Here is a 27,978-nt window from a genome sequence, read left to right on the forward strand (position 1 = left end):
GAAAAATAGAGAAACTTAGGCTCTGACAGGCTTTGGCAGGTTTTTCATTCTATTTTCTTTCTGCATCTTGTGTTCCAATGAAGCAAAATTGCAAAGCCATCTACAGAAGCCAGAAGAATATATTAAGCAGGCAGAATACACAAGATATTTAAAAGTACACCTCACACAAATGTTCACTATTTATTTATTAAAAATTAGTATCTGTTTTAAAACACTACCAGACAATAACAAAAATGTAAAGCTGCGCGTTGCTCTTTGACTTCCTAACACACCATCCAGTTTGCACAAAGGGGATCAGCCACTTTATTCTCCCTTTCTTCATGCCCCATTTCTCCACCTCCTCCTCTCTCCCAGCGAGGCAATGGTTATTTCTTTCACTCAGTCTCCTATGCAGGAGATGCATTACTAACAGTGTGTTGGGGCAGTCCGTAAGAACACATGCAGTAATTCGTTCTGACCCTGTGGATTTTCTAGCAGTAACACACAGAATCCACAATGAATTTGCTTTGTTCTCTGTTCACTCCTTTGTGAACAATACCAAAGCTAAGATACTCCGGTGCTATTTCTATTCACCAAAATACAGGGCCAGGTTACTCCGAGCCAGGCAAGTCCAACTACTCTGCCTCACAAAGCAGCACCTGAAATATTTCAACAGCTCTACTATTTTCTCTAATGCTGGATATCTCACAGCATAGTCAGCCAGTGATGATTCTCCCACTGCATTCAGCATTGGTGTGGTCTCGTCCTGAATATTGTGTGCAGCTCTGGACTCCACAATACAAAATGGGTGTTAAGGCAAAGCTGGTAAAAGGGCAGGAAGGCGTGTGCTGTGAGGAAAGGCCAAGGAGCCTTCGGGTGCCCAGTCAGGAGAGGAGGAGGCTGCAAGGAGGCCTAACTGCGCCCAGCAGCTCCCTGAGGAGGGAAGCACTGAGGGAGGTGCCGCTCTCTGCTCCCTGGGACCAATGGCAGGACACCTGGGGACGGCATGGAGCTGGGCCAGGGGAGAGTCAGCCTGGGCATGAGGGAAAATACACGTGCCATGAGGGTGGTCAGACGCTGGGACAGGCTGCCTAACGAGGTTGTTGGTGCCCCGTGCATGTCAGTGTTCACGAGGCATTTGGACAGTGCCCTCAGGAACATGCCTTAGCTTTTGGCTAGCCCTGAAAGGGTCAGGTAGATGGACTTGATGTTCTGTTCTGTTCTATTTCTATTTCTATTCTATTCTAATCTCAGCTTAGGCCTACAAGAGGATAGCATTCAAGAGAAGAGGCAAGGGCAAAAGGCTGGGATATGTTATTTGATAGCTGTATTCTGATTAAATACTATAGGTGCTCCCGAGACTTTCCAAATTATGTGGCATCTAAGACCAAGAGACCTACCTTCAAGGCCACAACACCTGGCTCCTTACATAGCAGTAGCTATGCTGAAGCAGAAGCAGGAGAGCAAAGATGACATTCAAGTTGGCTTTCGACAGAAGAAACTCTCAGAGGCAATTACGTCTCCACTGACTCCAGTGACCCTGCATAGCCAGTGTCCTCAAGCACTCGAAGTTAAATGTTGCAATAGTTACATACTAGACTGCTACCCATTGCTGTCTGAATACAGACTTTGCTTCTTCATGTTTGCCATAGAGCATTAAAGTGGTGTGTTGCTGTTTTACAAACACTAAAACTATCAAATCTTAATTTCACCCCAATTTGGTGATTTAATAGCGTGGTTGTTTTTTCTTGTTGTTGTTGGTTTTTTTTTGTTTGTTTTTTTAATGCATCTGTTCTAGGTTTGTATAAGGCTTTAAAGTATCATTGCATATTGATAGACTAGCGTAGTACAGCTAAACATCAGTATAAAACCTTCAGTCTCAACAGCCTCATTACCATTAGAATGATGAAGCAATACCAGCCAAGCAGCACTGCACCATGCAGAACAGTGGAAGTTTTCAATGTCGTAAAGTCTAAAGATATACCATAATTTACATCAGCTGAAAACATACCACATTCTTACCATCCTTTTTTAATTTTTACAGGCAAACAGGACTACTTCCATCCTGCCAATAATAACTAAATTAAGTATAAAATGAATACAATGACTACAACTCCACATGCACATTTTTTTCATGCTTCTCATACATGATCAACTCTTGCCTTCCTGGAATATATTTCAATTCCATGTAAATCGTATGGGAAATGGCTAGTTTAACTATGACAGAATAGTCATACCAGTATCTCCATCCAAGCGCATGGCCCTCTCTTCTCCAGATGAGATTATTTGGCTGATGAGATGTCAAAAAGTCAAACTGAAGGATTGCCATCTACTCTGAAAGTCACGAAAGGTGACTGCAGGTAAAGGCCTAAGGCCAGAGGTGAGAACATTTAAAATAACAGTAGGACATTAAGTCTCATCTCAGAGAACAAGTAGGTCTACAAATGAGGAAGAATAATCTGCACAACTGACACATTGAGTTAGCTCAAGAAAAACAAATTGGGCATGTTTACTGCATGATTGAAGATCAATACACCTGAAAACTGATAAAAAGGATCTGGACTCCGAAAAGACCAAGATAAAGGCCAAAGTTGCATAACTTGTACAGGTAACAATCAAGTGTCTTTAGAATCAATGGTCAGTATCACAGTGACTTTCTATAATGCCTACAGTTCATCTAGAAGAAATATTTGGGTGAAAATCTTCAGTGATGCACAACAGAGTGTTATGAAACTGAATTTGCCTGAATGTATTAGGAGTGCCTTGAATTGTTGTTGCAGTGACTTTCTTCAATAAAATATATTTTAAATTGTTATTTTCAGCAGTGTAAATTGCTGCTAGGTACCCAATACTGCTTTCAAAAAACTCCTCCAGTTTCTACATCAGCAAGCTGAGCCATTCCTAACTGTGCCAGTAGAACAGAACTAATTTAAGAACAACTTAGCAGGAGCACATGAGGCGACTTGAACCATGTCCTGAACTGCTGAAGTGTTTTCCTGCAGCTGTGCAGGGCAATTTTAGACCATTGCTGTTGTAATGCTCTCCCACAGCTGAGCCCACAGTTCCTGGAACTGGTCCCAGAGGCACTAGGCTAAGACAGACTTCAACAAACCAGCAGTGACCTGAGATGCAGTAGCAGGTCTACTTAACTGCTTAAAGCTTTTGGGCTCCTATACCCTGATCTTCATCAACATTACAACTAAAACCATCCACAGCAAGAAGAGAGAGAGCCAAAGAAATCACTGAAGCACTTTGATGTGCAGGCAGGAGTTGGACAAACATAATGAATAGCATTACCACAGCAAGGTACTTCCCTGCCATACAGTTTCCAACAAAATAACAGATAATTTTTGTACAAGTCTCCTTTATAACTTTGTGATTTGCTTGATTTTCAGGGCTGGGGCTTACAATAGGGATCAGACCGAATACTTCATGAACGTGTAAGCCTTTGTAGGTTGAGCTAAAATATGAGGTCCCAGAGCAAGGGTAGGCTGCTGCAGGTCAATTTTAGTTCCTAAATCCTGTCTTCTCTTTTCATAGTACTGTTTCTCCAGTTCCTAAGTCCAATATGACGTTTACCACTATGGGGGAGACCATGGAAACTTTACCACTGAGAACTGGCCTGTGCTGCATTACAAGGAGTTGATATGCTCAAGAAAAGGACTTTAGAGTGTCAGACTTGCCATTGATTTCCTCTTCAGTGTGGCCAGGCACACACTTTGCTGCTGGCACTCTCTTTGATAACAATGAGAAATGTTGCTAGTATCTGGGCAGCACACACAATTCAATCTATTCCTCTGGCAATTCAAATTAAAACTCCTAACATATTTGCAATCTACTTCAGCATTCAGTCTACTTCTTGAGTTAGAAGTCATGGACTAGGTTAAGGGTATATTAAGTCACAGCACGATGTCCATGTTCTTCCAATTAAAGTACCAAATCTATATTTTTGCTGCATTTTTATATTCTTTCTTTTCCAGCTTTCTTGATAGCACTTACGATCAGTACATAGCCTAGAATGCAAACTAACTTGTCTTCTATATCATTAAGTTTCCTAAGAGCTTTACTATTTCAGAGACATTTGGATTCATTCCCCCTGGCAACCCTTTCTCAATGTAAATGCTCCAAACTGTTCTTTTCTAGTATGCTGCACTACAGAAATTCCCTGTACACAGACCTCAGGATATTGTAAAGGATAATTTATCAATAGAATTTAAGCTCACTGCAAGTAAACAAAAAGAACGATCAGCATAATGCTCTGACAGTGCTCGTTTTCTGTTCTAGAAAAATTTCAAAATGCACTGATAAAAATTGACAGTGCTTTTTTCTTCCATTTTGTCCCATCTGAAACAAAACACTATTCCTACTTCATACACTGTCAATTCTAGTTATGCATCTTCAAAGATATCTAGTTGAGGACACATAATGGCAACCGACACTATCTACATATATGCACTGTCTTTGCATATTTAGTTAATCGAACATAACTGCCTTAAGCATGTTGTCCTTTTTGTAACAATTAATACAAATCCTATGTTTCTGAAAGCCTGTCAGAAAGCAGCAGCATTAAGTGACAGTTGCTTATATATCTATTTCATCTTGAAACAGAACTATATGCAATCATGGAAATTATTGAAGAAGCAATGGTTGACATATTTTAGAGTGTACAGATGAAAGTGATACAGTACCAGAAAAATTCTTGCTTGAAAATCTGAGCAATGGAATTTAAAATTATGTTTGACTTGAGAACAGTCAGTGAGGAAATGAGCTGGTGATCTGAATCATGAAATAACCATGCTGAAATGCATTGTCTCAGTCGCTTTTCTTAATGGAAATATGAACCTACATGATCAGACAGCCAGACACAAAGGTATTTAGTATTAGGTTTATTTTAATATACCTAACATGGAGCTGATTCTAGACCATTTTAAAGTGTAACTGAATGTGTAAATGGGAATTCTTTGGCAAGTTTTCTGACCTCATTGTACGTACAATTTATCCCCAAGTCTGGCATGATAGATCTTAACTTTATTGAGATAAGACTGAACTGGGCAGCAAAACTGCTTTCAGAACAACCATAGTTTTTAATCTTTGATCTCCTAATGTGATGTAGAGAGAAACAGCTGTCTTCTGAATTCCCATAAAAGAAGAGTTGTTAGTTAATAAAGCTATAAATATTGCATTAAAAAAAAAAAAAGTTAAGAATATAGCAAGGCTACACAGTCAAATGCTCAGATATTAGCTGATTACCAAATCCATATTTCCATGCAAGCAACTGTTCCATGGAGAAAGCATGCTCATTTGCAGTCCTTCTCTCAGGAAGGACAATCTCATCCTCACAGGCACATTCACAAACACTTGATGCATTCAGCAAGGGAACTGATGAAGTTATAAACAATTGGAAATATGGTGTCATAATGGGAAGACCTTGGGAATGCTTGTAGTTAGGATTCATTCATGCAGATACATTTATATTCTTGGGCTTCAGAAGTCACCCCAATGTAATAAATGTCAGAACTGTAACTTACAGAGAACTACTAAGATTTGGGATTTGACAGCAGTTAGGAATTGAACCTTAACATCCTTACTTGCACTTAAAAAAAAAATGACATTTTCATCAGTATGTCTTTAACATTTTTGCAGTGGAGCATTTGCAGAACATCACTGACTGTAACTGTGATAGAAGTGTCAATTTGTAGGGATATAACAAGATGACAGCTATTTCTTCCCAAGAGATACTGGCTATTCATAGTAATGCCTTGTTCCCTGCCCCTCTAGGCTCTTTCTACCATTTCTTTACTAATTTCTAGTCCTCTGCTGCTTACTACCACCTTTTCTAGCCTTTCCATTCCTTTTCTTTGCCTATTTCATGATGCTTTTTGCAATGTATTGCACTTTTCTACCAGCCTTTATTTTATTTTTCTTTTCATAATTCCAGCATAGCCCAGGGAAGGAACAACTCATCCCTTTACTTTTAGTTCTGGACTAACCTGTTAAACATTTATATCTTTTGCAACAGTGACCTTATAAATTGTGTTTTAAGGGGCCATCTCAATGAAATATGGTAATAAATGTATTCAAAACTACCAAGGTCTAATAAAAGCATTCCAAGAACAAGGTATATTTCCTCAATCAGCTGAACATATTGGACACAAACCTATCTCACACTTCAATTTAAAAAGCAAAGTAAACTTTGTAGGTTGTAGCAATTGGAGGGAGTGTGCTTACAAGCTTGAGATGTCACTTCCCCATCACTTTGTCTAATATGGACTCTTCTACTTAAAAATGCATATATAAAATAAGATTTACCACTCTGGCACTGTTGCTGTGAGGTTCTACTTGGAAAGTGAAAGAAATTCCAGGTGCAATTTTTCCTTCTTATAACACTGAGTATGAAGTTAGTAGGAAGAAGTTTTCTTCTACCTTTGACCAGCCTATTTCACCCACAACAGTATTTGCTTTTTCCATTTTTATAAACTGAACATTCAGGTTGTCTTAATAAAAGACTGTTCATTGTGTAAAATATTTTCAGGGTCACTTTGGAGCACTTTTCTAACTGTAGAACTTACTCACATGGTGAATAAGCCAGGATGGATGATCCCTTGGAAAATCAGAGCCATTCTGCTGCTGCAGAGCAAACTGGCTCAGATGTCCTAAGGGAACTATACTCTGAACGACCTGAGCAAGAAACAGGAAACCAGAAGGTAACATTCTGATCTAAGTGAAAACAAAGAAAATGTGGCTATTCAACCAGGACAAGATTACCCATGACCATCCACGATGCACTTCATACTAATGTTCATCACCCTGTTCTCAGGGTACTGAAAAAGAATCTGCTTGAGTCTTACCTATTCATTAAATTACATAACTTTTAATATCACATCACACTGTGGTGTAATTGATTTCAGGATATCACAGAGTGGGGCTATGAATAAGAACCTTCCGTCTGGATCACAGTCACCCCTTACAGTAAGTGCTGATATGCATTACTTACTGGTAGAGTAAAAAAAAATAATGCCTGTCAGACATTGATATTTAATATCCTCTGTCTGGGAAGTGGAATAAAAATGTAATATCTGGAAAGGGAGACAGCTCAGAGTCAACATATAAGTGGTGGCTATTTTTGGTTTCTAAACTAATGAGTAAATGGCATTCCTCTTCATTAAAATTCAAGCTTGCATAAATAATGTATAGTTCTGCTGATATCACAGAACTATCGTGGGTTGCTTTGGGTTTTACTTTTGGTACTCTGTTATGTCAGCTTATAGAGTGGGAGAGGCACCATACAGATACCTAAGAAAAAGGAAGACACTCAGCATTGCTGCACCCGTGGGAACACAGTGACGACCAGAGATTTCTCAAAACAGAATCAGATGCCTGACCTACAAGATGCGGTCAGGACAAGTGAAGCAGCTGAGGCTGGGAATCAGATCAACCAGTGTGCTGAGAAAGTGGAAGCAAGAAAGGGCATAATGCCCTAGAAAGTCTGTGCCCAAACTCACACATTCCCTTGGATTTAAGCTTCTCCTAGAAGTACGGCTTAGACTGAGAATCACAGCTGGCATCACATCTCCTGGGACTGCAGCATAAATCATTCCTTTCTGCACACCCACCTCGACTGACCCTTTATTTTTGCTTTCTAAGATGTCTTAAAGAAAAAAAATTGTAAAGCTTCTTCTTATATGGCACCTACAGATTAGAGTGAAAGGGTTTTAATATGCCTAGCATGAAGGAATTTAACCCCATATTTCCAAACCCCTAGGAGAACAAGAACACTCCTTCTAACATCTCCCTTCTGCTCTACTAACAGCTACAAAATATCTGATTAAGCTATACCGAATCATAAAGACACTTCTTTGTGTCCACCTAACACGACCTATAACATTTTTTCCAAAAACTCCTTGCTGAGGACATTTCTGGGAGCTGCCAGGAAACTCTATAGTGAGCAAAAGTCACGATAATGTTTGTTTAGCAAACAGCTGGCAACCCCATACATGGCTGCAGATGGAAATGGGCACTTCTGAGCTAACCAGAATGGAACAGAAGTAGAAGGCTATATATAATTACTTTTTTAAACCACTTGTTTCATAGTAACTATGATCACAAATGCAGAGAAATGCATCTGGTATTAACACAGAGCTGAGATATGAAAGGCCCCATTTTCCAGCCCCATGTGTGAGTGACAGCCTATGCTCCTGAACAACTTGTTGAGCGCTCACAACAATAGCCTCCTATGTAAAAAATAAGGCACATCTTGCACTGTCTGTCTCCTGTTATTAAAAACGGTGTTGTGCCTTTTCATGAAACACTTCTTTATATAATGGGGAGAAGACTGTCCTCTTCTCTGCCCATATCTAGTGTGGAAGAGAGCACTTCCCAGACCAGTAAGAGAGGCAAAACTTTTACAGAAAGCAAGTAAGACTATACAGGAAATTCAAATTGATATGGTTAGCCACATCTGGTTCACTAATTTTAAAAACTGTTTTGACAGTCTCAGGGAGAAAAGGTAAAGAGAGTGTGAAAATTTTATTTTACTTCCAGTCCCAAACACAGTTTTGGCTTTTCACTTCCTATTTCCTGGCCAGTGAGAAGTGAACCCTTGTCTTCCAATCCCTTCAAACTCCCTGCTTTGTTTTCCCTGGCACAAGCCAGTGTTCTCTGGTCCCCAGGGAGGTTTTGAAACCCAGAGCAGCTCTCTAATAAGTTATGGAAGAGTGGGACAGAATGTGTACTTGGCTTGTTCTTCAAGGGTCATGGTACATTAAATGGCTAATCTAAAGTTTGAAAAACCTCAATTAGTTTACTTTCATGAGAATGAGCAGAACTCCTGAAACTACTTTACCCACAGAGAAGTTAGGCAAGCTTGGAAAGGACTTCATAAGAGCTCAATAGCCTCATATCCTTAAGGAAGAGTGGTTTCTGGTATGTAAGCATGGAAATGAGTCCCACGAGCCAATAGGTCTAATCCTGCCTCTGTCAACATGTTCTGGTTTTGTCCAATATAGCTTTGTCTTACATGCATGCATCAAGTTTGTTATAAGAAGTATTTACAATGTCTCCTGAGTGCTCTGCATGGAAGAACCAAAGGTTATTATTGCCATCCCAGGAAATGTTGAGTAAAAGACTTTGTTAATGGCAAAAAGACTCTTTCTGTCACATGTCCCAGACTCCCAGACTTCTCTTTACAACCTCTTTAAGATCTATGGATTAATGTTGGCTATGCATCCGCACCAGCACACTTTCCTGTATTCCATAGCATGGCATTCTTTAGGACACTGAGTAAACCAGTGAAAGAGAATTTCTGGTACCTTTCCATATGTCACCTACACAAAGGATTATCTATTCAGTGATTCATTTGCACTGACATCACCAGCACCACCACAAGAGTACTGTATCCTTCTCTAAAAAAAATGGGTGGAGTCTGACCATAAAGATTCAAATGTGCTGCAAAAATTTTCTTTCTCAACATTATGTAAGTAAAGATCTCATCTTCTGAGACAACCCTAGGATTCTTTCACAACACTTCTAACATATAGGTGTAATTGTGAAGCACTGATATAAAACAGATAACACAATTTGGACTGAATACTCACAAACTACCAGAAGTGATAGCCTTCTTGACACAAGCAACAGGTTAGATCAAAGCTTCCAGCATTACAAAAAAAAATTACCAAGTTTAAAAGAATCCTGACAAATGAAGCACAAATAAAATAAATGGTCAATGAAATTAATCTCTGGAGACATACCACAAGAAATAAATAAGTAGATAAATATAAATAGATTTATTTCTAAAGTACTGGCCTCCATATAACTGCATGAGGTGACCAACAGACATAACCTATTCTTTCATCAACCTCCTACCAAAAAAAAATCCTACATAAGTGCATTGCCCAACAGAAAAAGAAAAAAAAAAAAAGAGAATCCCACATTCACACATGCATGCAGATTTATTTATACCTACCATTTAAATAAGAATTATTGGGTAAGATTATCTTCTACCTGGCACAGAATACATGTCATTGAAGAGGATATAAGTGGGGGTTCAAGAACCAAGCAAAACAAAATGTTGGCTGAGTGACCAGGTAGAAGTGTCAGGCCAGTGATGATTAGAACCAAGGATGGATTCCAAAGGCAGTTGTAGAAGACCCACCATCAGATAAATCTTAAAAATGAGTCTTAAGTTTTCTAGAATATGTTAGTAACAATAGTGATAAATCATGCTACAACACACATTTCTGAAAGCAGAAATAGCCAAGAACAATTCACTCATGAATTCTGGAAGTTAATGGGTTTTGGTCACATTTTTGCAATTGTATATAACAAGCTTTTGACTGGCAATAGAATTGGTTGGTGGACTCTTCTCAATGACTTCAGCAATGATGCTTCCTTTTCTGCTCTTTTATTGGCCATCAGGAAGGTGTTCTCTGGAAACAAATGGGTCAGAAACAGTTTCCTTGTTAATAAAAAGTATGCTTTTCCCCAGTCTCACTCTGCAATGGATCTAGTATTGGATCTGTGTTTCATTTCAGCCAAATTTGGGTGATATTTCTACACATTTTGATCATGATTAAGTCCATATAGAGGGATTTATTCCTGTATAATGAGACCTTAGGTAGAAAAGAACTCCAAACATTTACTAAAGTACCAATCATTCACATCTGTAAACAGCAACATTTTCTGTTGACATTATATTTTGATTTTATCTATAGTTAAAATACCAGTAACTGCACAGTCGTGACTTATTTTGCACCTTCTTGTACCTCTGTATTACTTATAGAAAAAAATCCTTAATGTAAATCTGACTTCAGGGAAGCCAAATCACTTCAGCAGCTCAGTTGTTCATATACAAGAGATCGAGCAGGATGCCATGGAATGAGCACATTTAACATTGATAAGCATATCCTTTTCATTACATGATGAAACACTTAATGAAAAAAGACCATTCCTATTTTTAATGACATTTCCCAGGTCAAGTCATGAAGCAATAAATCCTCAAGTGGAAATGTCAGTGGAAGGATAACAAGGTAAAATAAAGTCTTTACTTGGCCACTGTCTAATAGGTGTTAAGCTGCAGATACGGACAGCATTAAGTAGTGGTCAAAGGCTTGCATCTCATGGCTTGTTTTCTTCTTCCTTATTATCTTCTCTCCTTCTTTACAGTCTTGCTGTCTTTCCCTCTTTCTTGATTCTGCACCTTTTTTTCACTTAAGAATCCAATGAATTCCCCCTACACTGAAGTGAATCCCGGTCGGGAATTTCAGATTGTCAGCTGTAACAGATAAACTTTAAAAAGAGCTTTAGAGGGACCTCTGGATATACAGCAGAGACAATCTGTGTTCTAGAAAAAAAATAAAATAAAAATTAAGATAGAAACTGTACAAAGGAGTAAGTTAATAGATGTAGTACAAAGATGTGGCAAAACAGAGAAAAGTCAAGCTGGGTTTAATGTACACAAGACATTGTTTGCTAACTTTTGAAGTCTCTTCCTTTAGAGGAGACAACAAGAATCCAGATGAGGTTGGTTATTCTGCTTGTATTTCCAAAAATGTTAATAACCTCTTTTACCAAGGTGTCTTTAAGAAATTACACTCCTAGCAGTTGAGAGATCAATCAAAGAGTTAACAGCTTGCCAAGAATTGAAAATGAAAGATAGTAATAAAAGACAAGTTTTCACTGTAGAAGGAAGCATTCAGTGAAGTTTGTTAAGAATCTCTGCTGGCACCTATGCAATTCAAAATAGTCATAACTGGTTTGAAAAACGGGCAGTTGACAGGAGTGCTGCAGGAGCTATTGATGTATCCACAGTAACAAAAACAAAAGTTAACTGTGTAGAGCTACAAAAGGATCTTCTGAGACTGTGTAATTCTGTGTTAATTGCTGCCAATAAAGAGTGAGATTCACCTACTTGACATGTGTGTCTTGTGTGACTTTATATGCTTTCAAGTAACCTGCCTCACCTCAAGCTCCCTCTCAAGAGAGAGCTACACGACATCACACAAGGGCAATTAAAAGGCATTAAATTCTATCCATGGTGAAATTAAGTGTTGATTGATTCAAACTAACAGAAATTTAGAAATAGAATCCTAATCTTAGATATACTGCAATGGTCTTTAAATGAATAACTATTTGAGAAACAGTTCCACATGAGTTTATTTTGTAATTTATAAGAAACCTTGTTTTATGCCCTGTATTGTTCTTTTCTCTTGTTTTGTTATGCACATAGGGTGAAAACAGTTACTTGAAATTTATCCTTTCAGGCCACTTTTCAAACTGGTACAGATTTTGCTGTATAACTGAGATTTACGTCTATTATCTCAGAGACTAGCAGCTGATAAATTCCTCACCTTCAAACTTCAGATCTGCAAGTAGATAGTACCGACCAGAGAAGACTAATTTATTTTAACTCCAATGATCTTTTAGAAACAAACTTTATGTTGCTGTATGCCTCCGTAGGCTCTTTAATTGACTAGAAGCACGGAGAATAAGACATTTCACTCAATACCTGAGTTTACTGAAGTTCAGCCTTAAGAGTGTTTCATTTTCCTTTATTTTCTTTGCCAAGAAATCATTTTAAGTTGTGGTATTGTTGCCCCCACTGACATCAACTCACACTAACTCCATTAAATTCATTATTTCATCTGTGGTAATTCTACATAAGGTAGGACCTTATAGAACCACAGCCTGAAATCTTGGAGAGCCCCAATTAATCATCAAGATATACGATCTGAAGAGAAACCAGAGTATATGCACCATGCACAGACCAACCAGCTATTTGGGAAGAAAAAAAGATATATATTTTTTTTTCTCTTCTATTTTTTAATTTTTAATTAACTGCTGATTTTGCCATGGTTCTCAGAATCACTTCCCTCCAAACTGATTGGTTGTCAAGTAGTAAAACTCAATTTTTAATACATTTCCATATGATTTTCTCCATTAGACTCCCATTCATTTGCTTCTTATTTTCATTGTTTTTGTGCTAGCTATTTTGTCCATCCCATTCCTTATAGTTTCACTGTAAGTACATCTGAATCGCTGGTCCCAATTCAGTCCTATGGCCATCTTCCATACATTTCCTTCTGCCCCATAAAATATCCCAGAAACACCTCCTTTCTCTTTTGGAAGATAAAATACCTGTTTTAGAAAGGTGTGTTATTAGACCTCAACCCTACTATATTCTTTCTTTGATCTGGCTGCATTAGTTGTGCCTGAATTTGCTTCAATTCACAGAGTAATTAGAACTGAAAGAATGCTGAAAAATATTCAGTATAATGCAACAGATTTTTGGAGCCTCACTATTTGTCAGAAAAGTTGTCAAAGTCCTCTTTCTTCTCCAGCTGGTGTCTGGAATTTGTCACCAAAAGTATTTAAAATCTGTTATTCTCATAACATTTCTGCTTTGTTTTTTGCTTTTCAGGGGGGATTGATGAGTTTTTTTTGAGGCAGTCTTTGTTCTACAGTATCATATTATCATATTAATGCTCATGGCTTAGTGAATTTTGGCCTACACATTTCATTGGCATGCTGCTTCGAGCCTAACTTCTCAATCATTAATGAAAATATCAAGCAAGTCTGCATGTAATAATGGTTCTGGAAGCAGTGCCAGCATCCCTCTGTAACTCAACATATATCCATCTGGGCACAGTCATTCCTGGGGGGTCTAAAAAGTCATGTAGCAAGACTAAACTCCAAGCCAATTAACATGAACTTTTCTTTAAAACTTCAGGAGATAATGTAGCAAGCTCTTAAAATCAGCAGGAGCTGGGCGCCTAACTGCTCTTAATGTTTTTGAAAGTCTATCTCAAAAAAATATATATATAAGCAGCAGCTAATAATTTAGTAATTCTATCAAAACAAGCAATTAAGTGTGTCTTGCATGATTTGTTCTCTATAAAAATCATGCTGCTTGTTTACTCAAACTTCTATTACCCTCTAGATTTTACTGATTTCATCTCCGGGTATTTATTCAATTATTTTATAAGGAATTGAAATCTAATTCATGAGCTACTCACAGTGACACCTAAATCTTTTCTCACAGCCACTCTATCAAATGAAGAGGCAATCAGTCAGAATAAGAAGGACTATTTTTGCCAGAGCATATTACTATCCTTAGAAAGTAGAAAGTAACTGAGCTAAAGTTCAGTGAAATTCCATGCCATGATGTTGCTGAGCCTCCCAAAGTATTTTAAATCACCTAGATTTTCTATTTTGGATTAATTTGACTAAGCAACACAATTTCATGTTACTATCTAATGCATCTCCCATTTTTTTCCTTCCACAAATTAGCATTGAAATGTCCATCTGCAAAGATTTAGGCAAAGTTTCTGCAGCTTTGCACTGGACAGATGCAACATTAGGCCCTATCATAACTCCAGTTCTTGCTGCTCACCCAGCCACTTTGTAGATACAGGTAGAGATTGCTCCTTATTTTCATATGTAATGTATCTCAAAAGAAAACCTAGCGAATGCGTTTAAAAAATACTGTCAACTTAAGTCCATATCTGTTACCTGTATCTACAATTTTATTACATTCTTCCAAAAACAAAACCAAAAAATTCCCACAACGCTTCTCCAACTAACAAGACACACTACTTGATTACAGATGCTCTGTCATGTTGATATGATACACTGCTCTGGACTTAATTAAAAATCTAAGTAATTTTCTGTGGAATCACTGATCTATTTTCCAGCATCCCTCTGGGCTCCACTTTGAGTAAGGTCAGTGCACAAGGGGTTTTCTGGTGCCTGTAAGGTGACACTGCATATCGTCATCAACATTTCTGCCACACTTTAAGAGCAGTACAGTGGAATTAGTTGGAAATAATAAATGCGTGATGACACTAAGAGTTGCCTATCTGGTTCCTGGAATGATGGTCACGAAAATGCCTAAGAATAAAATTAAGAAAAAGCAGCACATTGGCTATAGGCAGGGCAGAATGCTAGTAGTAACGGAGGTAAAAGAATATTTCTGAAATTTCCTGTCTCCTGTTGCAGGTGCCTGCCTGACCTATGCACCTAAAAGAGGTTATAATACATTGCCTACAGCCCTCTCCTCTACTTACATGCCCAAGTTGTCTCTTTGGGTAAAGATGACTTCTTCATCCTTTCCCCTCAAAAGATGGATGGAAGATGAGATGCTGTTAATGGAGTTGCATTTTTGTGAACAGAAATTCAGAGTTCAACACAGGTTTCACTCTGGAGATCAAATCCACCTCCCAGGAGAGTGCTATGACCAGTAGCAATGAACAAGGCTCAGACAGAAAGTCTCCATCCTATCTGCCAAAGGTGGCCAGTGGTACAGGAAGAAATGAAAGAAGTTTCAGCGCAAAGGATGTGAAATTTGCTTCTGAAAACTATGGTGCTTAAAGTCTTAGAGACAACAAAGCAGTGAGGAAAAGAGGGATGGGAATGGGCATGGGCTTTATGAATTGCCTACTTGAATTTGGAACTTGAATTTGGTCTAAACTGCCTTCTAGCTACTAAAATGTTATGCGCATCCAGGGCTTTGTAGTCCTGCAATGTATCCCTAACTGCTAGACTGGCAGTTAGTGTTTCATGGCAGCTCGGACTGCTCAGAGAATAGTGGCAAGGACGAGCAGCTATTTGTTATTATCCAGCCTTTTCAATTTCATGACAGTTGGGGTCTTCTGGCTCCTGCTCAGAAAGCGAGATAAATATGAAGCTTCTGCAAGTGTGACAGTATCTTCAGTCAGTGATGAATAAACAGGAATAATAAACAGAAATAATAAGCTAAGAAAAAAAGTATAAAGATTGCAACACAACTGAATAAGGGTCTGAATAAACTGAAGGTTATGGAACTGAATAGAATGAAGGGTATGGAACATGTCTAAAAACTAATGCTAACAGTAACTTTTTTATGCTTTAGAGATCTATATTTTTAAAAACAATTGTGTTTAAACCACCTCGAATATCAACAGATTCAACCTGTACTTACACTTGGATTCCTGAAACATACTTTTTACTAAAATAAGAGCGTAAAATATGTTATTATGTCAATATTTTGGTTTTGCACCCAACAACTGAAAGCCCAAAATAACAGGCAGTTTCCCCACCTCTTCCCTTGCCCAAAATAAAAGAATTCCAAATGCTCTGGAATACAATAAAATATATGTTTTTCATTATGATTTTCTTACACTCTCAGTTTCAAAATAAAAAGTTTCTAAACACTGAGCCTTGAAAATTAAGTGTGGAATCTGAAATCATATTGCACTGTTACACACTACTGTACACCTTAATAGATCTCAAAGAAATTTAGGAACGTAGCAAGTATTTCTAAATCTACTTTGGTGAAACCAAGGAACAGACAGGCTGATTTTTCATATGGTGCACTGTGAGCAAACTAGAACTCAGAAGTTATTTCAGAAAAATTTGCATTTTTCTGTGAAAATGTGAAAAAATATGTGAAAAAAATGTGAAAAAAAATGTGAAAAAATACAGTTTTGCCTCCGATCAGCCATGATGTTGTGCATTTTATGTAAATTTACCAGTAATAAGGACTTAGAAATAAGTTGACAATTCTGTTAATTAGTCATGCTGTAGATTATCACTGCTAAACACAGTCAAAATACAAATAATATAGAATCTGTATGTCCAAAATGCCATTTGATGGTAGTACAATAATCAGATATAAATGAATATAAATGTCAAGCTTGGTTTAGTAAATTGACCAGTTAACAAGTTCCCTTTTCTGGGACTTTACTGCTTAACAGCAGTTAAGCACATCTAAAAATCCAATAAACATGCGCTATGCTAAACTACTGCTGTGAATGCTATGAAACCACAAACCTAATTCAAATTATTTAATTTTCAGAGGTGATAAACTAGAGAAACCCTTCTACTTTTATTCCAAAATCAATTTTTCTATTGATCTCACTGAAAAAAAAAAAAAAAAAAAAAAAGGAGGTCTTATACAAGGCTCTATTATTAAATGGAATAGAAAGACTGTGAATAATCTTACAAGATCTCCACAACTTCATATCAGCCTCAAATAATATACAAAAAGTCAACAGAAAATAAATGAGAAAAATTGAAAGATCTGGTCCAAAAAGCATTTTTGTTATAGTTTCCATAGAACTGATATTTCAGAAAGTTAGTCACAATTTGAATTTTGCAAAAGAAAGCAGAAAAAAAATCACTGTTTAAATCACCCGTTAAATCTCTAAAAGCACGGTTTATGCACACATCTACAGGTGGAGAAAATTCATAGCTGATCAGATTATATTCAAGTAGAATAAGCCTATATGCTACACTAGAAAACTGATAAGCATACATCTGATAAGTAAAAAATTTCATTGCTACAGTTAAGAATTGACAAAGTAAATGCCAAGATTTTATTAGCAAAGCAGTTCTTACTTTATTTAATATATATATATATATACATCCATGACAGGATTCAAACGTTGAATATTTAAAGACTTTTGCTAGCAAGGAAGAGAATGAGGAACCAAAGCCTATGTTGTTAAACCAGTGCAAATCTAGATTTACTCTAACGTATCTGACAACAGAATTTCGTTCCACTTATCTAACTCTTATTTTAATGAGTTCCAGTCTATCACAAGTAACTGCCCATCCATAACCACAAGCTTAAGAAGCCTCTAAACCGCTGATTGCAAGAAAGATATTCCAAGGGAAATATCACTCTGTGCTTGATGAGTTACCACGCTTTATCTCTAAATATCAGCCGCAGACCTCTATCAGCTGCAGAGCTACAAAAATCCTTTGGGAATTTCGTTTTATCTGCTATGGCCACTCTACAGTTTTATGAACCATCTAAATAAAGTAAGTCTGCTAATGTCAAATGTGACATAAATTGGTTCATTAGCAAATGGGCCTGGACTGAGCTTACTATTAAAGGCTCAACTGCACAGACATGCAGCAGATCACCACCCATGATCCTGTTTCACAGTAAGGGGTGAAATCCAGGTAGATTACAAATTCTCTGGTGAGTTGTTCACCCAACTTTCTAACAGAGCTTAATCTTTAAATACTGGCTATTTGTGTGTCATGCTTTGTCCTATCATTTATCCAGTAGCAGTGACCAACACAGGGTGGTAGTAGAGAAGAGGGGTGACAGGGAATCATTTTCAACTTTTAAGTGAGATATTACATGATAGTATTTCCTGTAACAACAGATGACTGGATTCAGTCTCCTGATGTTTATTTCCTGTCCTTCAGTGCAGTATTGCCATTCTGCTACTGTCACAACTTTTAAATCTTTCTAGGTGGCTATCCAGTGTTAGAAATCACTGCCCTTCCCTCTTGGATGGCTTCTCTGGTAACCTATTCCACAATGACAGCGGAATAGACAAACAGTTTGAAAAAGGGAAATGTTTGTCCAAATACAAATATTCCTCTTTAAGGAGTTAGGACAGAGCAGGGAAGAAGGCGATGTGAGGGGTCTCCTGTGGGTGAAAACAGAGCCCCAAACTAGAGTGCTGCCTCCCCTCTTCCCCTTCCAATTAATGCAAGGCCCAGCCTTCACTGAGGAAGGCCCAGGCTGGTACCATGCCAGTGAGAGGAGCACCACCACAGCCAGACTGAGGTGCAGGTGGCACAGCAAGAAAGGGTAGGTGTTGAACAGCAATGGGTTCAGATTATCTGGGGACAAGGATGGAGAGCTATTTATGTAGCAGAGATCTGTAGAGCTGGGGTAAGCTCGGGTGCCAGGGGCATGAAGGAGGTATTGAAAAGTCTGTATAAAAATACATATACATAGTATGGATCTGTGGGAGGGAAAACTTCAGGCTTTCTCTGGTTTTGCTTATTCTTTAATTATACCATATCCTATTTTAGATGCTTCTACCATGGATTAAAGACAATTCAAAGGAATACAGAATGTGTAGCCTCTAAATGTAGCTGGCCCTGAAGCTCAGTTCTCAGCAACAACGGTGACAGCAGAGCAGATTGCGGATCTAACGGCTCCTACACACCTCGCTCGTCCTGTTGCTCTACAGCTTGAGCACAGCCCCCAAGCTGAAGGTAAAAAACTGAGCCAAGTGGTCCAGGCTGCCAAAACAATGCATCAAAAGCTTTTCCTGATGTTACTCCATTATCTATGATGGTAAATATTTGTTAAATGTCCTCTTCCCTTTCCATACAAGAATAACGGTGCTGTTCTGTCATCCAGTGCTTTGTTACAGAGCCGCAGGGTTGCTCCAAGAGCCGACCATGGCACAGTGAAGTGTTTTACAAAGATGTAGCATCACACTTGGGCTGACAACTCACCCATGGGCTAACTACCTTTGGCGCAGCACTTGTTCCAAACTGGAATGCTTGGCGTATCTCTATGCAGCATAGTCGTGTTCTCCACTTCTCCCATCTTTCACCTCCCTCATTTCTAAAATGGAGATGATAGTTTTCCCAACTTCTTCACAAGGGTCTTGTGACAACAGATTGGTATCCTGAGATGCTCAGACTCTAAGGAAATACCATAAAGTACGCAAGGTAAGAAAGAAGAGATGGGCCTACAGTGACTCAGATGAATACATACAGTTGGAATGACTGAAAGGTCGTGTCAAAATTCATAATTAATGTTAAACATTTCAAGCAAATATTTGTGACTTCGCATAACATGATGACACTTGATGGAAAAAATGCAGATGCCCACCCAGTAAAACTCACAGAGGCACGCTGGCCTGTAGAGATGTATACACAAACTTCACTCAGACTGTAAGAGTCATCAACAAACACGGCTGAGCCAACACCTTTGGGTTTTGGCAATGCTCAAATCCCAGGAAGGGATGATACAGCTCAAGTCTGCTTGCATGGATAACTGAAGCTCTAATTTGCAAAACCCTGAAAGCACAGGATATTCAGACCTACACTTCATAGTCTTCCTGTAACACAAAACAGTTTATTAATTATATGTTTTACGGGCACTTTCCCATTTATATTTCTTGCTTCCCTAGAGCACACAGAATAAATAAACAGAGCAAACAAATCCTAATTTGCATGACTGTTCCCAACTGAAAACAAACAAACGAACAAACAAAAAGGCCCATACAACAGAGATATGAGTATTCTGAAGAGAACAGTAATTTCCATCAGCCTTTGAAGAAGTTTTTATATTCATTCCTTCAGAAATGCCTGTGCAACACCTCCATGAGGATGTCCCAGTCCCAGGGCAGGATTCCTGTGCTCACTTACAGTGCCATATGAGTGATACCAACAGAGCCGAAGGGATGCCCCCCCATCCCCCCCCACCAAGCACTTTGCAGGAGACATTTAGAACTTTGGGGGAATAAACCTTTGGAGAACACATTCACTAAGGTGGCTATTCACAGTCATTTACGTGATAAGGAGAGACCTTTACGTTTCTATAGCCCTGTAAGTGGAATTACACAGTATGTACTGAATGAATAACAGGACTTGCAATTTAAAGGTACAAATGAAAATGCCACTAAAACATGTGGTCTATGATGGTTAAATTGATTGGTTTTTTCATGGTATTAAGGAAAAATGTGGCTGGTATATTACAAGGTTATGTGAGATGCTGTAATACCACTGTGACTTAGGCTATGCCCTCATGCAAACCTGTATTCATTTGTATTTTGCATGGAAGTCAGTAGCAGTTCCACACACCTATAAAAGGACAGCTGTAATAAACATATATTGGGGTAGCCTAGAATGAAAGTCTCATAGCTGAGTCTCTGGTGTAGGTCACCACTTTGCCAACACTGAGAAAGTCTCCTGTCATGGGTTCAGACACCTGTACTGGAGAAGGTCATCTATGTCTCCTTTACCATTAATCAAGAGAAGCACACCCTTCAACAGCTCAGTTCATACCCTAAAAAACAGTGTAAAGATGAACTACACCTCAAAATTGTTTACAGCTCTCCATTGACATAAACCTGGACAGATGAATTTTACTTTCAGCATCTCTATAAAATATTGCCAAACAAGGTGTAGTTCCTGCCCTTTGTCTTCCACAACCAATTCAGCCACAAGTTTCTTCTATAAATTTTTAGAGTGCCAGGCTCCTTGCTAAGGTGCAATTTCCAGATATCATTGTGGCAAGTTACTGACCCAGGAGTCACAGTCACACTGTTTCACTTGAGACACATTTCACCTGTTGGTTAAGTACACATGCCATTTCTTAATATATACAATTCATATGTTTGATTTCCTTGAAAAATTAAATCACTGCCTCCTCATATGCTGTAGAACATCTGAGAGAAAAATAATGAAAACATTTTAGTTCACTTTACTGGGGACTAGAAATACTTCTAGGCAGTCATATTAATCATATTTGTGGGTTATCGCAGGGTGTAAACAAAGAGTGGAGCTAAGTTTGTTCTTGTATATATCTCCATAAATGCAGAATACTTGAAACACTTATGTTTGACCTTAGCATGGAATTTCTCATGTCAGGAAAACGTGGCTTGAGGGTAGCAACACCCCTGGGATATAGCCCTTAAGCTATGTATATGTTACCAGAAAAACTATACTCCGATTGTACTTCACATCTGGGAATAAAAATAATAAATACCATACAATTTGGATGCGCACACTGTTTTCAGGCTTTAGTGACACTGCCAAAACATTGCCTGGATAAAACAGATCTTAAAGGAGAATTTTAAAAACATGCCTAGAAGAATATTAAGATTTGTTTAATACTTTCTGGTCATAAACCTCATGAGCTGCAAAAATTTTACGTAGCTAAAAAAAAAAAAAGTTATCTTTCAAAAATGGCTATCACAAAGATTAACACCAAATTTTAGTTTAAAGAAAATTTCAAATTATAAATATTTTGTTCTCAGTTATGCACTGTTGCACTCGTGTGACTGGAGGTGCTGTAGCAATATCCTGGTGCTTCCCATAAAAAAAATAAAGCAATAAAGACAGCAAATATCATATACATAATGTGTGCTTAATGAGACTACTCATTATAAAAAAGTCATGTGAAATGTTTCCTGATGATGAAGTCAAGCAACTATGTGGGTCAATCTGCAGATAATGGTTTTGTACAGCTTAATGTGTACCATACGATTTTTTTAAACTGATTTATCACCTCACCTAAAGGGTTTCTGAGCTTGTTTTGCAATTATGAAACCCCTCCCTTGTTCCGCTGGGATCACATTAACTGAAACTTGAGGAAGGGCCATATAGATCATAAATTACGTATATATATTTCATTGTCAAGGAACCATTACCTCTTTTTTAAATCTTCTTTCCTTTTTTTTTTTTCCCTAATCCTTGATGAACTAGAGGAGTAAAAGGCTCCTTTTGCCCTGTTTCTCTCAAATTTTGCTCCTGAGCCAGTCCCTTCTGTTAACACATACACTGCTAGCATCTGCCTCTATCTACCCAAGCATGAAGCATTTGCTGCCCTGCTGGGATGTGCTGCAGTTTGCTGCTAATCCAACACCTTACTTTAGCTGGAACTTTCCCCGCTGAATCCATAAATCAGATTACAACAGACACATCCTGGCTCTTCCTCACCACCAGCTACAGCTCCCAGCAAGCAGAACAGCATCCTTTTCCCTAGGGAAGGCTGGGGGGGGTGCAAACGAGAAGGAAGATTCAGGGCTATGCAAGGTGAAGACGGATTTAAGTGGCGATTTTAAAAAGCGGCTTAGTAGCTGGCAATTGGTGACAGCCTCACAGCAGTGCAGTGTGCAGTCTGTAAATGGTGAAGAGGTGGAAAGCAAAGCGCCTTCAGCACTGGGCAAGGAGGGGTGACGGAGTCCTGGGAATGATGAAGAGCTGCAGGAATACCGTGACCCAGCAGAAACACGCATGGTATTGCTTTAATACCTCCTCTAAAACCGAAGCTGAGTTTTAGCACTCAAAATTTTCCATTACTATCAGCGTGGAGGTGAAAGACACGAGAACAGATCATTGTATTAAGAGCTCAGTTTTCAAATATTTCACATATTAGCCACAAAAAACATTCTCCACCACCCGGATTGTCTACGGAATTTATTAGCCAAATGGGTTTTAATAGAAAAAGACTTAAAGCTCAGGGAGAGAGAGAGAGAGAGCCCCTGCAAAAGGCACTTTCTGGAGTGCAGAGCTATTTATTTATTTTATAGAGCACATCCACACGGGAGCGGAAGGGACATGGTTACAAGGCACAACATGAAGTCCTGGGAGAGAGCCGAGCCTGGCCAAACAAAGCCATTTATTTGTTTTGTGTTTAAAGAGAGCAAGATTGATTTCAGAAATGATTCTTCCAGACTCAGAGCCTTAAAACAAAACAGAATATGCGTGTTTCAATATGTTCCCGCCTGGCTCCATTGTACAACAGTGTCAGAACATTCTTTACATAGAGCACAACCACCAGAACTAACATACAGGCATCTTCCAAAAGTATGAGTTTCTTTAAAATAACTGCTGTGAAGTAAGAATACAAAACCCTTGATCAGTTTGAACCAGAAATGTTTACGGGCTGACTCCCAGATCAGGATAAAATCAGATAGTGTGCAGGGCATTAGCGCATTCCTGTCCCTCCAGTGTTCCCAATAAACTGGGAAGACATAGCCAGAGTAACTTTATCCCCCATGAGCTGATCTATCCTATATAAACAGAACAATAATATCCTACACATGTACACAGGGCTCCGAAAGGAGTGACTTTTGCTCTCCTTGTGCTATGGATCTAGGTACGGGGAGGGCAGAGAGACTTCGGGCTCAGCTGCCATGCAGGCTGTCAGCCAAAGTGTGTGCTAAATTCCCCCAGTGCAGCACCTACATAAAGCTGCAGCCCGTGAGCTATTGCAGCATGCAATGTGATGTGAGGACCCTCGCCCAGGTTCCCCAATCCTCTAACTCATTGTCCCCTTCTCCTGCACGCTGAGGGGACAGCGAGCACTGAATGAGGCTCTGCAAAGCAGTAGCTTAGGGCATGCACCCAAACCATTGTCTTTTGTACCCCAGATGCCCCTTACCACTCTCTCCTCCTGTTGCTTAGTGGCAGACAACACCCCAAATGGTGCTATTGTGGTGGAAGGGGATGTAGTAGGCCTGTGAGCTCTGCAGTGGGAAAAAAAGAAGCAGCAGAAATCTACTAATGCTGCAGGGTAACAGAAGGTGAATGTGCTGAATGCTGAGCTCAAGAAATCCTGTCAACAGGGTGGGAAGAAAAGACAACCGCAAGTATTTTTTGCAACACAGGTGCAGCCTGCGATCCTTCATTATCTTAGCATAATAAATCTAGCTAGCAAGCCACCCCAACAACAGGAAGGTTTAGTATGCAGCGAAACTCCTTTTGGAGTATTTTATAATCAAACACTACAAATCCTTTGGAAGACATAACTAAAAGTGCAAGAGCAGACAAAGCCACCCTTAGGTAATTCCCTTGATTAAAACTCTCAGACTTAAAATGAATCTAATTAAGGACATTGTGAAGACACAGAAAGCCAGTGTTCACTTATGCCCTCTTTTGCGGATGGTGAGTTGCCAAACAGATCTGAGAACCTTAATTGCAAGAATATCAGCGAATTCAAAAAAAGATGGCAAATTAGGGACTGCAAAAGTCAGACTGTTACATAACAGCAGTTCTGTTGGATGTCCTGGTTTTTGCACTAGATGGCAAAGGCACTCTTGAGAGGACACAGAGCTTTTTATAGAAACTGCTGAAAAAGGAGAGAAAAACCTCACCCATACTCATGACATCAGGGGTGATGCAGCCAGCAAAACTGATGAAAGAGGATACCCTTTCTACCATTCTGCTTAACATTCCTTATTTGAGAGCTTCCTACACTGCTCTTGAGAGGCATCCAAACACACACTGTGGGCATTGCAGGGAGTTGTCACAGCTGCCCAGAGTCTGTAGCAGCTAATATGCTCTGTTTGATCACTGGAAAAAATAATTTCATTAAGTGGCTTCCTATTAGAATGCTGACATTTTGCAGACATTCTTCTCAGATAAAAGCAAGGAAGATAAAAAATACTTTTGAAATCAGATAGTGAAAAACACCACCGAAGAGAAGTCTGATTTCATTTTCTCCAATTGTTTGCATTAGACTCCCAAGAAAATAAATCCACTGAAGCATGGTAAGAAATGCTTACAAATGCCTGATACAAATAAGGTAGGCAGAAAAAATCTGTTTGGCCACACAGAAATTGGTTTGATGAAAAACAAACAAACAAACCAAAAAAAAAAAGGGAGGGGGGGGGGAAGTGACTTGTGAACTACAGATTCTTTGTGGATTACTGCTGAGCTCCTTCACTCCATTCAGCATTCATAATAAATATAATAAATACAGATGGAAGCAACCTCCAAGCAGGCAATTACCTCAAGGACCGCGTGTTGAATTCTACATTAAAAAATAGTAAAAAAGATAAATAGCAATCAAGTGAATGGTTGAACTGTATTTTAATAGTGAATTGTTTTTTCTTCCCACTATAACAGCTTAAAAATAGCACTGCTTGGAGTTATTCCGATCTTAGGCGACTTCTAGTGTTAACAAAGACAACAAAGCTTGATCGTCAGTTTACCATTTTTTGTGATAATACACAAACATGCAAGATAGCAGGTCTATCAAAATTACCTATGCATGCACACGTATCTGATGTAACAAAACAACCAAAGAATAAATCTAAATTACTTTATTTTTGATGGTTTAAGAAAGAAATATTCTAAAAACTACCCAGTTGGCAATAAAAATTATTTTACTTATGAAAGCATTTAAAGTCACTACCAGAAAAGTCAGTTCTTGGTGTTAATGAAAATCACTGAGAGCAACTGCTCCTGACCTTAATTACTTTTACTATCAAATACCCAGTGTACTTCCATTTCTGAAAGCACCATGCTGCCATACTTGGGCTCATGTCACAGCCCTCTCAATACAAAAACAACAAAGCCACATTGCCAAGTCAATCCAAATCCTTTGAGGATGTAAATTAGTAATTAGGAAGACCTACCAATTGGTCACCGGGCTGGATCCCCAGTAAAAGTCCGTTTAGCTCAATGGTTCAATCAATACATTTAAGTGAGTCTATTTTCATATATAGATCAACAGTGATATTATTTTTAACATAACATAAGTACGACCAAAAACACAGGGTTTGCAACCACTTGCAAGATTAGGTAGAGACTGAGGGAGGGCAAAAACTGAAATTTGTTTCTCGTTCACCTACTCTTAAAAGGTGATAAGTTGATAGCTGAGAACCAACATCATGCTGTGGTCCAGAGCCGAAGAAAATGTCAGCTAACTCCTGCCAACCCCTCAGCTGAGATAAATCATCATAGCTCTATTAGTCAGCCCTCTACTCTAACTTCCAACATCCAAGGATTTGGCTCTATCTACTATATATATTCAGACAAGATATAAATCAATGCAGTGTCAGCTTGACCACAGTTTCTTTTTTCTCTTCAAATATTACCGTGTCCTTGATGGTTAAAAACAAATCTCACTGAAGTCATCTAATTGGCAGGAGGAGGAAAGCATTTACAAAGGTCATCTCCTATAAATCCAGCAGGCTAAATTTTGTTCGCAGCCCACCATCCCCAAAGTTACCTACATCGGGGTAACTTTCCCACTTATTAGTCCTAAGCACTTAGGATTGCCAGTCTTTCTTTCATGAGAACGTGGAAAATAAAAGCTGCATCTCTCTTTCCTTGTGTCACCACCTGAGCCTGGGGACAGGCTGGTGCTTTAAACATCAGTTATTTCTGGCAGACCCTGCAGGAGCTTATGAATGAATTCCCACAAACTGTGCCCATGATAGGGCAAAACTAGCAGGCTGCTAGTCATCACACACAGCTGGAGCACAGTTGGAGCAATCAGCAGTAACTCCACACTCCCCCTGAGCTGGACACCAACAACAACCATACCACGCCTGCCCCGTTGCTCCACATGGAAAGAATTAAATTTCGGAAGAGCATGAACTTTTGAAGAAGCCCTGCTAAGCCCATACCCAACATTTCAACAGCTCAGGCTTCCCGCGGAGTTTGGTCTGGCATCAGGACTCGTTTCTGTTCTTTCTCAAATGCGCTTAGTATTGAAATTTTACCTGACAGGGCTGCTCCAAACACAGAGACTTACCATTCAGTCTCTCAAAGCTTTGGATTAAAAGGCTCAAACTTACGGTAGAGTGCTGAATGGGTATCCAGGCAGGTGTTTCGACTGAGCATTTGTGGGATGGGCATCTGCCATGGCTCTGCTGCAAATAAGTGAAAATGGCATTATGCACAACACAGTACGTGCTGCAACAGGCACGATGGGCTCCATTCCAGATGGAGCATCTAGGAGTTTGCCAGTGCCCATTAGACCTCACAAAGTCATTTTTCCACCATTATATAAGATCTGCAGCTCACTGGATCACAAAAGGCCTTGGGGTTGACCCATTAATTTTGCTTTGAACTTCGCAGCTGTGTGGGTGAACGCAACCTTCATCCGCTCTGAACCCCAAGCACCTGCCATCTGGCTTTCCTCCACACTGGAGGATTTGAGGAACAACAGCAGAGCTTTAAGCAGCAGGTAAAAATCAGCTTTTTTTCCCCCATTTCATGACAGGCTGCATTTTTGCATCATGCATCCCCTTTGAAGCAGTGATAGCTGCAGCCTGAACCACCCCAGAGCTATTTTGCAGCAGGAGAAAATCGGTCCCAAATTCTCAGGGGGTGTGTTTCTTTGTTGAGCAGAACACACTGATTGTTCCCCAGATTGACCCCTGGAGGACAAAGAGGAGGAGAAAAGTGCAAGACTCCTACAGTTCCCTGAAACTTAGCAGAACCAAAAGAGTGAGGGGTTAATTTGAAGTCTAATGTTCCACATGGCAGTGCAAGATGCTACCATCAGGCCTTCAGGCTGATCTTCCTGTAATTTCCCGTGCATTTGCAGTGATTCAATTACATTTTCGCAAAGGTTTGGAGCCCATCAGAACAAATTGCACAGCAGATTGGGTCAGAGTCCCTGAAGAAAAATTCAGAATAAATTCTGGTGTCTGCCACCATTACTCTCAGCATTTCATATAAGAGCCAAACTATTATTTAGCTGCATGAATTGGAGGACTTCTGTAATTATGTGTGTTCCTG

General features: G+C 39.1%; 1 protein-coding gene and 1 long non-coding RNA gene across 2 annotated transcripts in view; both read right to left on the reverse strand.

The window, feature by feature from the left end:
* DLG2 (discs large MAGUK scaffold protein 2) overlaps positions 1 to 27,978 on the reverse strand; it is a 1,015,643-nt gene that overhangs the window by 817,098 nt on the left and 170,567 nt on the right.
* LOC121063700 overlaps positions 1 to 27,978 on the reverse strand; it is a 95,841-nt gene that overhangs the window by 57,180 nt on the left and 10,683 nt on the right. The window contains exon 2 of the long non-coding RNA XR_005816149.1: positions 27,030 to 27,104. This is a non-coding gene — a long non-coding RNA (uncharacterized LOC121063700). The remainder of the gene's footprint in view (positions 1 to 27,029; positions 27,105 to 27,978) is intronic.

Source organism: Cygnus olor, chromosome 1 (assembly GCF_009769625.2).
Source record: "Cygnus olor isolate bCygOlo1 chromosome 1, bCygOlo1.pri.v2, whole genome shotgun sequence".
Classification (NCBI taxonomy): domain Eukaryota; kingdom Metazoa; phylum Chordata; class Aves; order Anseriformes; family Anatidae; genus Cygnus; species Cygnus olor.